Below are 16,064 nucleotides of genomic sequence, written 5' to 3' on the forward strand. Positions count from 1 at the left end.
GATGACGTTGCCAGTCAATCCACTATCTCGAGGCAACTGTACCTATTAGCAATGGGGATCCCCCCTAATTTCCCAGATGTAGTTGGTTCCTATTTGGGTATCCTCCCCACTCTTGGTATCCTCCATTGCCCCAGTTCCCCTCGAACTCAAAGCCTTGATGACTCCTAGGTTGATAAAAATATGATAGCCGTCTAGTTTCTATCCCTGCACCGCTCGTTTGTGTTCTCCATGTGCAAATATAATCAACAGTGCGCTGGTCCTCAAAATTGACCAGTACACAGTCTCCTTTTATTGTCTTCCTATCATGCCCTACCCATGGCACCCTACGTACCATTAAGATCTTACTGGGCATATGTTGTGGTAGGGGACGATTAATGTTGAGCCAGTAAGAAACTTTGTTCTTTAAAGACCAAATTGGTTTCTCTACAAACTCTTCAAGTTCCGGCACCCCTGTCAGGACAAATACATAAGGGCTTGCCTCTGGGGGCAAGTTCGCAGCAAATCTGCCCTTTGTAGCCACCCTTTCCCAATGTTTTTTAGGGAGGACAGCAGGGATATTAGATGAAATCTCCTCCCTCCCGGTTTGCTGAATCTGGCCAGGGGGTTTAACTGCTGTTTTCTTCTCTATTGGGATTGCAGGGTTGATGGTTACCTTTTGGGCTGGGCTGTGACTGGAAACCTGGCGGTGGAGCAGAGTCTCTACTCGCTCTCCCGCCAGGGGAGGCCCGTTGTCGGGGTTGCTGCAGTACTGTAGGAGGGCTGCGCTCAGGACTGCTTATGTGCCGGCTGGAGGCAGCTGCAGGACCGCTGAGGAGCCGTTACTTAGTCGCACGCCCAACTCCCACGGGTCTATGAGTCTCGGCCAAGACTTGCCTTTGCTGCCGCGGTTTCGGTGTAGGCCAGGTTCACAGGTGGCCTCTGGTTTCTTTTGTCTGCTGGTGTGGCGACGGTGCAGGACTCCAGTCCACCGATCTTCTGGGAGTGGTGATGTTTGATGCAGGTGATGATGACTGGCGTGATGGCGGTTGCCAGCCATATGGTGACTTGGGATGACAGGTGGGGGTGACTTGCTGGGAGTGTGGGATGTCCGGAGGGACTCGGCAGCCATGTGCCTCCGCCTTGCTGAGCTGGAGTGTCTGTGGCGGCTTGACACGTAGAGTGTGGGGATCCTCTCTTGCCTGGCTTGGGGCCACTGCCGACTCCATCTTGAGGCGGCGTGAGGACGGACACTCTATGTTGATCTTCACCCTTGGCATCTGCGGACAGGAGCAGGGATGCGCTTGACTTAGACTGCCGCTGCTCAGGGACGGACGGTCGCCTGGGGAAGCGTTATGATGAGACGCGGTTGGCGCTTGCTGCGGCTTAGTTCGGTTCACCCATGAGCCTGTATCCAGGGACGTCGGTCCGCCTTGGTGACTGTCTGGGGTGTCAGGGTGTGCTCTTGGCTGGCTGTAAGTCCTCGGTCTTCCCACTTTGTTGGCTTGTTCAGCCTACCTGTGCTCATCTGGTCTTCAGGGTGACAGAGCTGTCACTCTTCGTCTTTTCTTCGAGAGCGTTGCGTTTGGACCTCGAGGTGGCGCTGTCATGGCGCCGGCTTCTGCCTCCGCTCTGGCATGCTTGTCTGGACTAGTCACTTGGTGACGTGCTCCTTGCTTGCTGGACGACGTGATGTCCGGTCTTGTGTCGCTGTTTGTTGGAGTGCCCGGTGCTGTGGCGGGCTGCCACGTGGGGTGTGCGGCTCCTCTCTTGCTGATCTTGGGTCGCGGACGACTCCGTCTTGAGGCAGTGTGAGGGAGGACACCGTGGGTGTTCTTCGGCCTACTGCAGGGCTTCGCTGGGGCGGTGGAGACGTGGGTGCTCTCCTACCTGCGTTCAGCAGTGCTTCTTTGTGGAGAGGTCTCCTGGGTGCTGACTGTGCAGTCAGGTTCACTGGCGTTGCTTTCTGTGCGCTTCTGGCTGTGCATACTCTTTGCGTGCTTGGTCTCGTTCGTGGACGCTTTCTTCTGGCACTTGGGTGCCTGTGGTGTGGTTGGTGGTTGTACCTGTTCACCGGCAGGGGCGAGTGATGTGACCTTATCACTGGCGGTGGCTTTGGGCGGCCACTTGTGGTGCGCGCTCTGCACTAGTTTTTCTTGTGCCATTGTTGGGGGTAGCTTCTCTTGAGCTGTCGCAGTCCTAGCTGGTTTTCCATTCTTGCTAGTGGGGCTGTCCGTGTGTAGCTCTGAGTTTCCTGAAGCTCCTTGCGGGGTTTGTCCACCTCTCCCCTGGACTTTGCAGAGGTGGCAGACGGTGCTCTTGCCTATATAAGGCTGGTGCGGCTGGGGGCAACTTGGGGCTCTTGGGTGTGGTGGCTACCTGTAGACTTTGCTTTGCTGTCTTCGAAGGCGTCCTGGCTGTTCTCCCTTGCAGGGTGTAGAGGGCCACTCTGTGAGCGTTCTTCTCTGAGGGCACGTTTTGCTGGGCCTGGTGCAGTATGTCTTTGCATCTGGGCGTGTGCAGGCAGTCTTCTTTGCCATGGCGGTGCACACTCTGGGATCTGTTTGCTGTCGCCAGGTGATTAGCTGGATGCTGTGCTGTACTGTGGTACTGCTGACGTCGGTCGCAGTGAGCAGTTGGGTGTTGGACCGCTGCTTGGATGCGTCGATGTGGATCCTCTTTTGCTAGGATCATTTAGCAACCTCCTGTTACTGGTCTAGCCACTTCCAACAGGGACGTGGGGCGTCAGGGCCTCCCTTCCGGTCTACAGTGCTGTCTGGGCTGACGTCGTGGGGCACAGCTGGCTATGCGCTCTGGCTCTGCAAAATGTCTGTCCCTCCAGGTGGCACTGCGGTCGTCTTGGTGGCCTGTTTTGGTTGCTGCAGATTTTGGGCTTCCTGGGAGCCTTTGGACTTCTTGAGGTCTTTAGCTGTGTTGTGTGGGTGTACCCGGATTCCTGGCCGCTCTGCCCTCGTGACATCTGTGAGTTTCCTGTGGCCATCAGAAGGGATCTGCATCTTTCTTGTGTCGACGTGGGGAGCGCACTCTATTCCCTTGGAGCTCCTTACATATAGTGGTTCCGGGGAGATGGGTGGGAGGCCAGTACGTCCCTGGACTGGCGTCTGCACAGGTCTCCTGTTACTGTGCTTACTCCAGGTCGTGGCAAGTTTGTGCAGTGGTGGCTCACAGCCAGGTATCAGTGCTGTGGTACTGTGTGGAGCACTGTGGGCTTGTGGCTGTGTCAGACAGTGGGGCTGGCCTTACATCATAGAGAGGGTACTCTATTGCAGACTGTGAGGTGTCTTTGAAGGCGGTACTGCAGGTTACCACCAGGTGGCGCTTTGGGTACTCTTGTAGGCGCTCTTCCCGGCCACGGCAGCAGTCTTTCTCATGCCGGCTGGCTTTGGAGGTTTGCAGGTGTGACCATGGTCACCTGTTACAGGCAGTTTGGTGCTAGTGGCAGCCGTTTGTCCTGTTGTGGCGCTGCGTGTGACCACTAGATGGCGCAGATCCTTTATACTGGGGCGTTGGCAGTCTTTCTCCGGTTGTATGCTGAGTCGCCCCTGCGCGTGTCGTGGGGCGGGCGTGGTGATATGTCATTCAGGGATCCTCTGGTGGCAAGGTAGGTGCTCCCTTACATTTTTTTCTGTGATGGGCAGGTGTGGGCAGCCTGCCGGAGGGTTGCAGACAAGGCGAGACACGTCCAGGCACCGATCCCTTACAGACGCCGGGTTGCAAGGCATGCAGTCTCTGCTGGGGGCGCTGCTCCTGCTGTGCGTGTACAGCCGCAACGGAGGCTGTGCTTGGAGCGCTGCCACTCCTGTTCCTCTGGGCTGTGGCGCCGTGTCAGTCTAATGATCTTGGCTGCATAGACGCTGGGGGGGGCCTGAGACTGGAGCACTGGGGCGGGCGGTCCGTGGCCGCTTCTGAGCTTCCTCTGATGAGATAACCTGGCTCTAGCCTCATGCTAGAGCCAGGCTTTGGATTTGACCTTACAACCTAATTGTGGTGTCTCATTTACCTGGGCAGGAACATGGGACTGAGAGGCGTTTTCAGGACTGCATGGAAGCAGTAGGCAAATGGATGGGGGACAACTGTTTAAAGTTGAACTCTAATAAGACAGAGGTGATTGTATTTGGTAATGACCATCATTTTTGGACGCCCAATTGGTGGCCACCATCGCTGGGCTCCCTCCCTACACCCAAGAAGAAGGCCAAGAATTTGGGTGTAATTATGGACGACAAACTCAACTTTGGTGATCAAGTCAACGCAGTCTCATCTAAGACAGCCTATGTTATTAAAACAATAAAAAAAATTGCCCTATCTGCCATTAGGTAGTCAACAGACCGTAGTTACGGCTCTGGTTCTATCAAAACTTGACTACTGCAACAGCCTTTATCTAAACATTCAGGAACGCTTTATGAATAAGCTCCAGATGCTGCAAAATGCACCGACTTACCACTGGGCTCGTCTGGCTGCGGTTTGGGGGCCAAAGCTCCAGGCACATGGTCCCCTCTCCATTCCCAGCCCATCAAAGGCTGGGATGTGCTCGCATCCCCCTCCCCTGAGTCAGTCAAGTCAAAGATAGCTTTATTCGATTCTTTTAAAAAAATCATAAAAGCACATAGCAATACATATATACAATAAAAACATTAATAATTAATCAATTAATAGAGCAATCCTCCATGCATTTCAATTGAGTTCAGTTTTAGGAGAGATATTATAACATTGAAGATCTACATCTGATGATACTTTTAAAAAACATGGAGACCGCATTCATAGTCATTTCATCTTGTAACAATTGTATCTTAATAAAAGCAGGTCTACATTGTCTCAGTCCCCAAACTTTTAGCAAGGATAGTAAAAATCTCCTCCTACTATGCGAATAAAATTTACAAAATAAAATACAGTGTATGGATGATTGCAAGGAGGAATCATCGCATGGACATGGTATTACATTTTTTGCCCAGTCATTAATGGCTGGGAAAGTGGCCATCCTAAAAAAAGTCCCAGTTCTCCAAACGTGCTAACAACATTCTACTATAACTGGACTGATTCGATGACAGATATAGCTGCATACCTGGACCCTGCAATAGATATTGGTGATGAATAACAGACACCTTCTTCCTCTCTATCTGCCAGCGTTGCTCCTCCAGGTGCTCAAGACAAGCCTCCTTCAGTGCTTTTCTGGAGATAGAGGATAAGGTGGATGGAACATTGTAGAGCTCAGGGTGGCCTATATCTGTTAAAAAGTCCTTTACATAACCGAGCCAATGAATGTGTTTTGCCCCTTGATGTTTGACACAGTCCTGAATAATGGCCCGGTTAAACTCCGTTTCGGTAGATGACCACACTTTGTGCCATAACAAGACTGGAGAAACCTTGATTAAATTTGTTATATGAACCAAGGCGAGCTCCTTATGACATACATAACTAGAGGTGGATTTAGGGACAGCCAGCAGGTATCTCAGGAAGGCATTTTCACATGTTTGAATTTCGAAGCAGTCTGCAACCCCCCAAATACCCGCCCCATAGATGGCAGTCGATACGCACTTAGCCTTAAAAATATCCAACAAGACGCGTACCGGCCTGCCCCCCAGTTTGTTTGCAAACTGTTTCACCGCTCCAATGGCACGAAGAAAAGCTAACTTCCTTGTAGCTACAGCTGTAGACCATGTGCCTTTTTTTATTAAAAACAATCCCTAAATATGAGAAGGTATTAGTAAGTCCTATCTTTGACTGGTTTAAAAAGGTGTTACAAGGTACATTCATTTTAGATGAGCAGCACATGGTGAAGGTTTTCCCAACATTAATTTTTAAACCTCTTTCGTCCATGTATCCCGCAAAGCTATCCAGCGCCGATTAGACTCCCACTTGGGTCCTCGCCATTATAACTGCATCATCTGCGTACAGTAGTATCGGTACAGCAACACCTTCAATTTTGGGATAATCCAAATCTTTATCGATTAAAAAGGCTGCCACACTATTTACATACAAATTAAATAGGAAGGGTGCCAAGATGCAACCCTGCCGCACACCTTTCATTATTGGAAATTTATTTTTACATTCTCCATTTTTACCGAAACTGACCTTTACCCCTGCCCCTCTATACAATTCTTTTATAAAATCAAGGATGTTGGGGTCGATGCCTATGTCTTTTACGGTGTCCCACAGCACTTCATGACTCAGACAGTCAAACGCTGAACTGAGGTCAACGAAGGTCATGAATAAGTTTCCCTTTTTGGCCACTACGTACTTGCCCATAATTATGGTCAGATTAAGACCTTGTTCGACTGTGCCTACGCCTGATGTAAAGCCATACTGAAATTTAGAGAGGGCATTAACCTCTTTGGCCCATGTATGTAATCTATTCAGTACGATTCCACCGGCCACTTTCATCAAGGAATCTAAAAGTGAAATTGGCCTGTAGCACTTAGGATCATTACGATCTCCCTTCTTGAAGTTTGGCACTACAATCGCCTCCTGCCAGGTCGATGGAAATCCCTTTTTAGTGTAACTGTTTAGAACATTGGTCAGGAGTGGTGCCCAAAGGGAGATGTTGGCCTTGTAGGTGTCTATCGGGACTCCGTCTGGTCCTGGAGCTTTATTCAGGGAACTCTCTACAATAGCTAATTCTACTTCCGCTAGGGAGAAGGCTATTTCCAGGGGGAACAGTCCCCGGGTATCAGACTCCTCAGTTGTCTGGTTGCCGAGGCGTGCCGAGCTGACTAGTTCATCTTTCTTATATAGCTCAGAGAAATGGTTTACCCATACAGCCTCCTCTACGGCTATCTCAATTGTATCCGTTTTCCTTTCTGTAAAGAAGGGGGCATTTACGGCCCTCCAAAAGGCAGTATTGTCTTTCAGTACACATGCCTTGTGAAAGGCTACCCAGGCGTCCTCCTTTAAATCTAACTTCCTCCTTTTTACTGCAGCTTTATAAAGTAGTCTAGCTGACCTTATGTCTATTATATTTCTGGGTACCTTTTTAAGAGCTAACTTTAACCGAGAGTGAGCTTTGCTATACTCAGAGTCAAACCAGCCCTCGGACCTAATTCCTTCACCCACCCTTATCCTGCGAGTTAATTGATTACAGATTTGACCTGTTATCTTTTGGAAGGCAGGAACAACCTTAGCTGGGCTGGGGTTTTCTGGAAGGCAGGTCATAAAATCATTTAATTGGCCTGATATTAGAGTATGCAGAAAAGTGGCTGGATTTATCTTGTTCCATTTTATGGAATATCCATTAACTCTAGAGAGTGCAATCCCATGGCGATAAATGTTTTCAGCCACATCGATGTTCTGGGGGTTACCCAAACCAAAGCTAAATGATGAATGTATCGGAAAGTGATCGCTCATTGAGTTGTCCTCAGTTCTAAAACTCAGAACACAGCGATGGTGACTAGCTGTGAATAATGTAAAGTCGATCACTGACCTGAGGCCTCGTCCATTAAAGGTAGGTTGAAAGGCGACCTGAGGGCTACAAAGCTCATTAGTGAAACCAAAGTCCCATTCACATACCAAATCATTAAGTAGATTGCCAAACTTAGAGTGCTCAAAATGAGTGCATGGGTCTCCCTTCAAATTGACCAACCCACAAGTGCCAGACTCGCTATGAGGGCATAGGTGACAGTTAAAGTCGCCCTTCAGTATGACACACGTCTGTTTGCCCAGAGTCCTGTTGAGTGTGTAGGATATTAGTTCAATCCCCCATGACCTTATCTACATCATCCTTTGGACTGTTGTTATAAAAATTAATCAGGATGACCTGTTGTTTTCCTCCCATCTTCAATAGCAGTAGTTGGTAATAATCTCCTCCTGCCCTCAGTGTCTTTACCACCATGTTTAACATATTTGATATAAAAATGGTCAAGCCACCTGAACTTCTGCCCCTGGTAGTCTGTTTAGCTACTAAGAAGAATGTACGATATCCACTTATATGTATCTCCCACTGTTCCCAACATTTCTGTAAGCAAATAATGCTAAAATTGTCTACAAATGTCAGGAAGGTGGGATCCTTGACTTTGCTTGATAGTCCCGCTACGTTCCAAGACAGGAGGGTTAAATTTCTCCCTGTTTCAGCCGGTAAGGGACTCCCATTGCCTTGCAATATAAGTTCCAAAGGCCCTCCATGGTCCCCCGCAGGTCACTTGAGGCCGTTGCACATTGTACTTTACTGCCAGAGTGTCCATGGGCGTGAATGATTCCTGCACTATTAATGTTGGTCTTCCCCTTTGTGGGTGAGTATCCGATGGTAAAATTGTGTGCGCACTCATCCGACCTTTTCTTGGATGGTAGATTAGTTGTATAATGACCATCCCACTCTCGTACATATTGGGCTTGATTTTCCCCCTCCTTCACTCATCTGATTTCTTAGATGACGTTGCCAGTCAATCCACTATCTCGAGGCAACTGTACCTATTAGCAATGGGGATCCCCCCTAATTTCCCAGATGTAGTTGGTTCCTATTTGGGTATCCTCCCCACTCTTGGTATCCTCCATTGCCCCAGTTCCCCTCGAACTCAAAGCCTTGATGACTCCTAGGTTGATAAAAATATGATAGCCGTCTAGTTTCTATCCCTGCACCGCTCGTTTGTGTTCTCCATGTGCAAATATAATCAACAGTGCGCTGGTCCTCAAAATTGACCAGTACACAATCTCCTTTTATTGTCTTCCTATCATGCCCTACCCATGGCACCCTACGTACCATTAAGATCTTACTGGGCATATGTTGTGGTAGGGGACGATTAATGTTGAGCCAGTAAGAAACTTTGTTCTTTAAAGACCAAATTGGTTCCTCTACAAACTCTTCAAGTTCCGGCACCCCTGTCAGGACAAATACATAAGGGCTTGCCTCTGGGGGCAAGTTCGCAGCAAATCTGCCCTTTGTAGCCACCCTTTCCCAATGTTTTTTAGGGAGGACAGCAGGGATATTAGATGAAATCTCCTCCCTCCCGGTTTGCTGAATCTGGCCAGGGGGTTTAACTGCTGTTTTCTTCTCTATTGGGATTGCAGGGTTGATGGTTACCTTTTGCGCGGGGACTAGAGGTTGTTTAGTTATTAAATTTGCTTGGCCAGATTTTGTAGGTTTACCATTCGCTATCTTTTTTATCCCTGGATTCGGTGGGTTCCTGGTAAGGTTATGCAATCCATTGAGCTGTTTTTCAATGAGCACTAATCTAGTTTCTAAAGGTGCAAGGAGGGTTTTAAACAGATTCCCCATTTTAACTAAGAGTTGGCCATCAGTGTCATCCTGATGTTCTGCATCATTGCTAACTAAGACCTCTACATCAGATAAATCTAGGACTACGTTTACAGCTTCTGTTAGTAAAGGTGCATTCCCTTTCTTGCTAGCCTGTTCTTGTCCCAACCCTTGCTTTTTGGATGAATTACAAGCACCCTTAGATTTAACTATTTTAGGAGTCTTTGCCCCTGGGATAGTCGTATTGATGCCTTTCTTTTTAGGTTTTGCACCCTACCTCCTCTCCCTAGATGAACTTGTGCTCCTTTCAACCTGTGAGCAGTCCAGAGTAAGCAACTGAGTTTTTTCCAAATCTGAACTTATCAATGAATCTAAAAGGGCAAGGGAGGTTGACTGATCCCACCCAGGCGGGATGCAGTGCATATCCGCATGGACCTCTAAGAGATCCATTTCCTTGGCAAGTACAGGAGTTCGAGCTGATGTTAGGTGCCCCATGGATGATCTTTTCGCGAACGCTAGGTCTTGGGACACCTTGCATTCCATTAGGCGTATGCCTTGGTCAGTTACTGAGTTTGTCCGAAATATGAAATGATCTAAGGTACCTGTTAGTTTAGCCCCCCCGCTGCAGTTTTGCTCCTGCTACCGCGAGTAGTCATATTTGCAAGCAGACCCAATATGTGACCACAGTTCAAATATAGTTAATATATTAAAAGTATTAAAGCACGGCCAAACATACGATTTGCTCTAAATGTTCCCCTTCTGCGTGCGAAAAGAGGGGGGGCCCGGTCCGGTCTTTAACGGGCTTGCCCGCCCTTGGCCCGGGCGTAGCCCGGGCGCTCCCACGTGCTCCCGGGACGCCGGTATTTGTGCGCCTCCTGGCGCGTAGTTCAGGTGAGCGGCTTCCGGCCGCAAGGAGAGATGGAGCCTGTAGTTCCCTGGTTCCCTGGTGAGACTGGGCGCTCGCCCCCACTCGGCGGCTGCACCGTAGGTGGAAAGGTGCAGCGGCGGGGGGCGAGCGGGAACACCAACGCGGGGAAGCGGGTCCAGCCGGAGAGAAAAGTTCAATTATTCCGGGCAGCAGCAGGTAGGGTCTTCAGGTCAGCCCAAGTCTGTTTGTGGAAGCGTCACGCTCCACCGAGAGGGACGCCGGTATTTGTGCGCCTCCTTGCGCGTAGTTCAGGTGTGCGGCTTCCGGCCTCAAGGAGAGATGGAGCCTGTAGTTCCCTGGTTCCCTGGTGAGACTGGGAGCTCGCCCCCACTCGGCGGCTGCACCGTAGGTGGAAAGGTGCAGCGGCGGGGGGGCGAGCGGGAACACCAACGCGGGGAAGCGGGTCCAGCCGGAGAGAAAAGTTCAATTATTCCGGGCAGCAGCAGGTAGGGTCTTCAGGTCAGCCCAAGTCTGTTTGTGGAAGCGTCACGCTCCACCGAGAGGGACGCCGGTATTTGTGCACCTCCTTGCGCGTAGTTCAGGTGTGCGGCTTCCGGCCTCAAGGAGAGATGGAGCCTGTAGTTCCCTGGTTCCCTGGTGAGACTGGGAGCTCGCCCCCACTCAGCGGCTGCACCGTAGGTGGAAAGGTGCAGCGGCAGGGGGCGAGCGGGAACAACTACGCGGGGAAGCGAGTCCAGCCGGAGAGAAAAGTTCAATTATCCCGGGCAGCAGCAGGTAGGGTCTTCAGGTCAGCCCAAGTCTGTTTGTGGAAGCGTCACACTCCACCGAGAGGGACACCAGTATTTGTGCGCCTCCTGGCGCGTAGTTCAGGTGTGCGGCTTCCGGCAGCAAGGAGAGATGGAGCCTGTAGTTCCCTGGTTCCCTGGTGAGACTGGGAGCTCGACCCCACTCGGCGGCTGCACCGTAGGTGGAAAGGTGCAGCGGCGGGGGGCGAGCGGGAACACCAACGCGGGGAAGCGGGTCCAGCCGGAGAGAAAAGTTCAATTATCCCGGGCAGCAGCAGGTAGGGTCTTCAGGTCAGCCCAAGTCTGTTTGTGGAAGAGTCCTCCCCTGAGTCATGCAGTTATCTGGAGGCCGTGAACGGCTGTTAAAAGCCTGACTGGCTGGGGCAGTCAAGTGTGAAAATACCAAGCGCTGTTCCCAAAAAAAATTAATTTTCCCTCCGCATAAAATGCACAGGAGAAAAGGCGAGATTGAACCGCAAATAAATGCAGAGTGGCATCGAAACACAATCCCTGTGTTTTTTGTGCTTAATTTGTAAAACCTTGGGGACTTTCTAAAAATGGTCCACTTTTGGATGCATGCGCAGATGTGGCTTTTTCTATTGCAGAAAAAAAACCTCCGCACAACATCTGTGTTTGAATTTACAGATCATTTTCCACATGTTCTTGCGCTTTTAAAAATGTTCCATTACCTCGCGTTGTGTGATTACGCCCTTACTCATTCCTTAATCTGTCCCTCCGAGAATAAAAAACAAACATGACAACTATAATTCTCAGTCATATGTGGAACGTACATTCTCCCACAAGCATCAAAATTCTCATGAAATCTTTATTTTACGGCACAGACGTCTGTGGATTTAGCTAATATGAATTATGGTTAGCTAAAGGAAAACAGATGCTGAGTTTACTCACATCTATATTGTATAATGTGCATAGAATGTGATTATCTTTTGTAAAATAAGTGTTATTTTCAAACAGTTGAATTCCTATTTTACACTTTGAATTGACAACGCTCCGAGACTGAGGAATTCAGAATAGTGGTAAACGTGTGCTATTTATAAGTTATCCCGTTCATACATCCAAATATCACTCTAGTGTTGTAATATTACATCCAATAAATACTCACATTTCTTTTGGTATGAAGGAAGCATTTCTCCTCTGCTTTTAAGATTTTTTTGGAGTTACCATTAGGGTTGTTGGAGAGTGGCATTGGCTGCACTCTTGTGACGCAGACGCTAGATTCCTGTGTGGTCTCCCCATTACTGAATGTTCATACCGGAATGAATATAACCGGTGGTATCACCAAACCCAGGGGATTGTACTCCACCTGAAGTAAGACATCGCACTGACAAGGACGCATGCAGGCTGAAACATGTTGACAAAGTGATGTGAAGGACACATTGCACATCCCATATTTCACATCCACCGTTTTTAATCTTACCCTCTAATTGTTTAGAATACATTTCTCCACATGATAAAGAGGTCATTTAAAATTTTCTATTCTGCACAAACTAGATCCGAACCAGTTTTTCAGGATCTCCTCCTGGTGGAAGCCAACAAAAGACCTGATGATGCTAACAGCCAAGATTACACCAATGGCAAGAAACATACCAATGGCGGATAATGGCTTTTGAGGGTCTTCTACATATTTGTGCCAGATCCTTCGAGGCCTCTTGGCTCCACCCCTTTTTGATTTAGTGATATATATCCGGAAGCTGAGTAGGGCCCCCAGAACGCTTCTACTTCCCCCCCTTCTGATATATAAGCAGTATTATCACAGCCAAATTTGCACAACCTTTGAAACGAGGGTCAAAGTCGGCCCCACTGGTGTTCGAACCTTCTGACCTCTGAAGTATGCTCCGTTCTCTGAAGTGGGCTCTTATACCTCACTGGTTTGTTAAAAACTCAACTTTGTAAATGAACTCTCTATAGAGTTGTCATACGTTAAATCCCTTCCAGTTACACGAGTCAGGTACTTCTCTATTAGTGGCGAGCCATATGTGACACTTGAGGAGGAAGGAATAACCAGTACTCTTGGCAGGCAGCTTGCCTTCTCAAAATGCTTGTATTTTTAATAAGACAGTAATCTAGTCGTTCAATACAAAAGATGGCGCCCAAGCTTCCCCGAGCTGGACCTGGCAAGCTTCATAAACACACACTCAACACACTGGGCCCCATGCACCCATCTGCACCAGTCCGGTTCGGCGATCCAAATACGTACCCTTACGCTCCTATCATATATTTCCCTTGAGGTCTTACCAAACCTCAACCCCTGGATCAGGGCGTTGAAGTGGCTGGTAGATAAGGATTTATTCACTTCTTAGTCTGTCTAATTAGCTGCCTAGAATACCCCACCTGTAGGAGGTTTGAACAATCTTTATATAAGAATTTTGCATAAGGTAAATACAAAGAAAGAAATATTCTCTATAAACCCTACAAAGTCACAGATTGCAATGGAAAACAGGCGCTTTAATAATTGCAGAAAATAACGCCTGAAATGAAAAGCATACCATAGCAAAGGTATAGAAGTGTGCAACATCTAATAAACCCCAGGTACCCGTGTGCTCATAATTACCTAAAAGTTTGGATAGTGACATGCAATGTCACACCAGACAGGACTTCCCTCTCTTGACCAGGAATGGAATGGGACTCAGGATAATGACTCCGGACAACCCACGGGACCTCGGGTGGACTCCCCTCTCTGGATGGACTTCGGGACCTCGGACTCTGCTCTGTATGCTTCTCTAACTTCGGTATCAGCTTCCTCCCCTCGACTCCTCTGCTCACTCGATCGACCCACTGGACCTCCCAACAGCAATTCTGATGGATGTGGTATCACCTGACATAGATTCAGGCTGACAGCTCTCTATCTGCTTCTCTTCCCACTGCGATTCTGACCGACAACATCGATGGCTACTGACGGACCAACTGAACTCTTACGACAGGACTCTGCCCTATTATATACTTTCTACACCTTGGGAACAATTCTAAATGTTTCAATACCTAGGGTTCTCGGTCTCTGATTGGATGGGGAAATGGGATGAGCACATCTCGTTAAGTCACACGAGTACCTTTCTGAACAGTTATTGTTTTAACATTCCCATTCCCTCGATGTTTCAAAGCTTTATTCCCACCCATTGTACAAAAATGCAAATAACAGTTTGATACAACAACATTTTGAGCAAAGCTTTCTCGTGGCAGCTTCTTCCCACAGTTCACAGTGTGGTGACCTTGGCCTCCGGAGGATTCTTAAGATGTAATATGGCGGTTTTCTCCCCCATGGGCGCATGAATGCCAATAATAGCAACTCCAACCAGTTACAAAAGCGAAACTAATAAATCAGAAAGAAACATATGTTAAATTCAGAAATAAAGACTGATACAAATCGGAATGTTTCAACATTCCCACCAACTAATGTTACTATCCCTATTGCGTTTGGCATTAATAACATTAAATGACACTTTAAAATCACAATTTAAGCTTGACCCGTCCACACACTATATTAGCGGCCAAGTTAAAACACTACTGCGCAGCTGCAAAAGATTCCCACCAAGAATGTGACATCATGCCTTACGCGCATGCGCAAATAAGGAAACCCATTAAAACAGCCATATTTAATTCACAACATAAACGACAATGTTAATCAGTGCAAGCTTCTTGGGGATAACCATAAATTCTGAATTCTTCCCACAAATTTCACTCAATTTCACACGGTTAGTGCTGTTAACTGTTACGCTGGGGGGGGGGCTTTCTCAACCAGGGTTCCTTTCGAAACTCTTCTCCATCAATCCCCTTTCTGATTACATTTACTGTCATCACCAAGCACACATGTGCACACGCCTGTGCGCGCGCATGGAATCAATTGCCAGAGCCCTAATTTATCTCTGTTTGCCTTTCCGCCTTTTCAACTTGATTTTTGTGGTGGCGGCCTTTCATTCTTTTATACAAACTAAATTTTTCTTCTAAATCAGTTTCATCTGTTTTTCTCTTCTGTCCTTTTCCATTTTCGTGTACACATTTTCGCAAGCAACATTTATAACATAATATCATTATCAAAAAGGTACCTGTAAATAATGCTACAGGTATTAATACTTTACCAAGGACACTACTACCAAAATTAGAAAACCAATGACCTACAGCATGCACATCATTGGCCCATTGTTTCCAGTCATCCTCCAGTGGTTCCAATTCAGTTTTCAAATGAGTAATATTATGCACTTCTTCCTCAATTTTACCACTTTGGTCAGGAATGTAAGTGCAACAATGTTTTGCTCCCAACATTCTACAGATCCCACCCTGTTTTGCCAATATTGTTTCAAGATCTGTAAATAACCTACAGAGCTATATGTATTAATAGCCCCCCCCCCAATACCAATTACCAATAATCAGTCAGTTGGCAGTGAAGAAGTTTCAATCGTTTATTCTAAATGGAGTCTGCGCAGAGGAGCCTCCCCGTCCACACCCAGTCAGTGTGACAAGAAGACTGCTGGCTTACAGTCAAAACCAGACAGATATACTTTCAGTAAGACGCATGAAGTCACCGTACATGGAAAAATACAAGTTGGGTCAGGGTGCTTGAAGGAAGGACCTTATATGGCACACATGATTAGTTCAAAACTTAGCTATTCATTACTGGGCAGGTCAGGAAGGGTGACTCCCTTTCATCTTGGATCTTTAGGAGGGTACGCACAGCGCCTCCAGGAATGTGCTTATCAACTCTGAAACCAGATGCAACCTTGGGCCTCAGAACAGTGGGAGAGTAACAGGAATTCAGCTGTCCATGTAACTCAGCTAACGGGGCCTTGCTTGACTGCTGAAGGACAGCACGTTACTGCTGCCTGAATCTCAAACCATGTACACCAAAATGGCGTCAGTTTGGTTCTCTGTTTGAAGACAAAGAATACTACTCAAGGGTGGGGAAGGAGTTCCCTGTAAAAATATAACTGATCATTCTAAACTATGATAAACGTGAAATAGATTAGGTATATAGATAGATACATCATGCTAACAAATATATATATAACTATGTCTAATGTTGCAGAAAGGGGGGAATCGAATACTCATTCCTTCAGTCCACCCTTTTTATCATGATGTATCTAACTAACTAGGGATCAGTCTTCAAAAATGCCTTCATCAATCTTCATCATGTCATTTATCTCTTGCTGAATCATTTGAATTTTTTACAGCTGAAGGGGACGGAACCATTGCAAAGGAA

The 16,064-nt window shown here is 47.7% G+C and overlaps 1 pseudogene; it reads left to right on the top strand.

The window, feature by feature from the left end:
• Positions 1-10,675: 10,675 nt before the first annotated feature.
• The window catches only part of LOC144824347 (uncharacterized), a 43,270-nt pseudogene continuing 37,881 nt past the window's right edge, over positions 10,676-16,064 (top strand).

The sequence above is a fragment of the Lissotriton helveticus genome, chromosome 3_1 (genome assembly GCF_964261635.1).
Source record: "Lissotriton helveticus chromosome 3_1, aLisHel1.1, whole genome shotgun sequence".
Taxonomy (NCBI): Eukaryota; Metazoa; Chordata; class Amphibia; order Caudata; family Salamandridae; genus Lissotriton; species Lissotriton helveticus.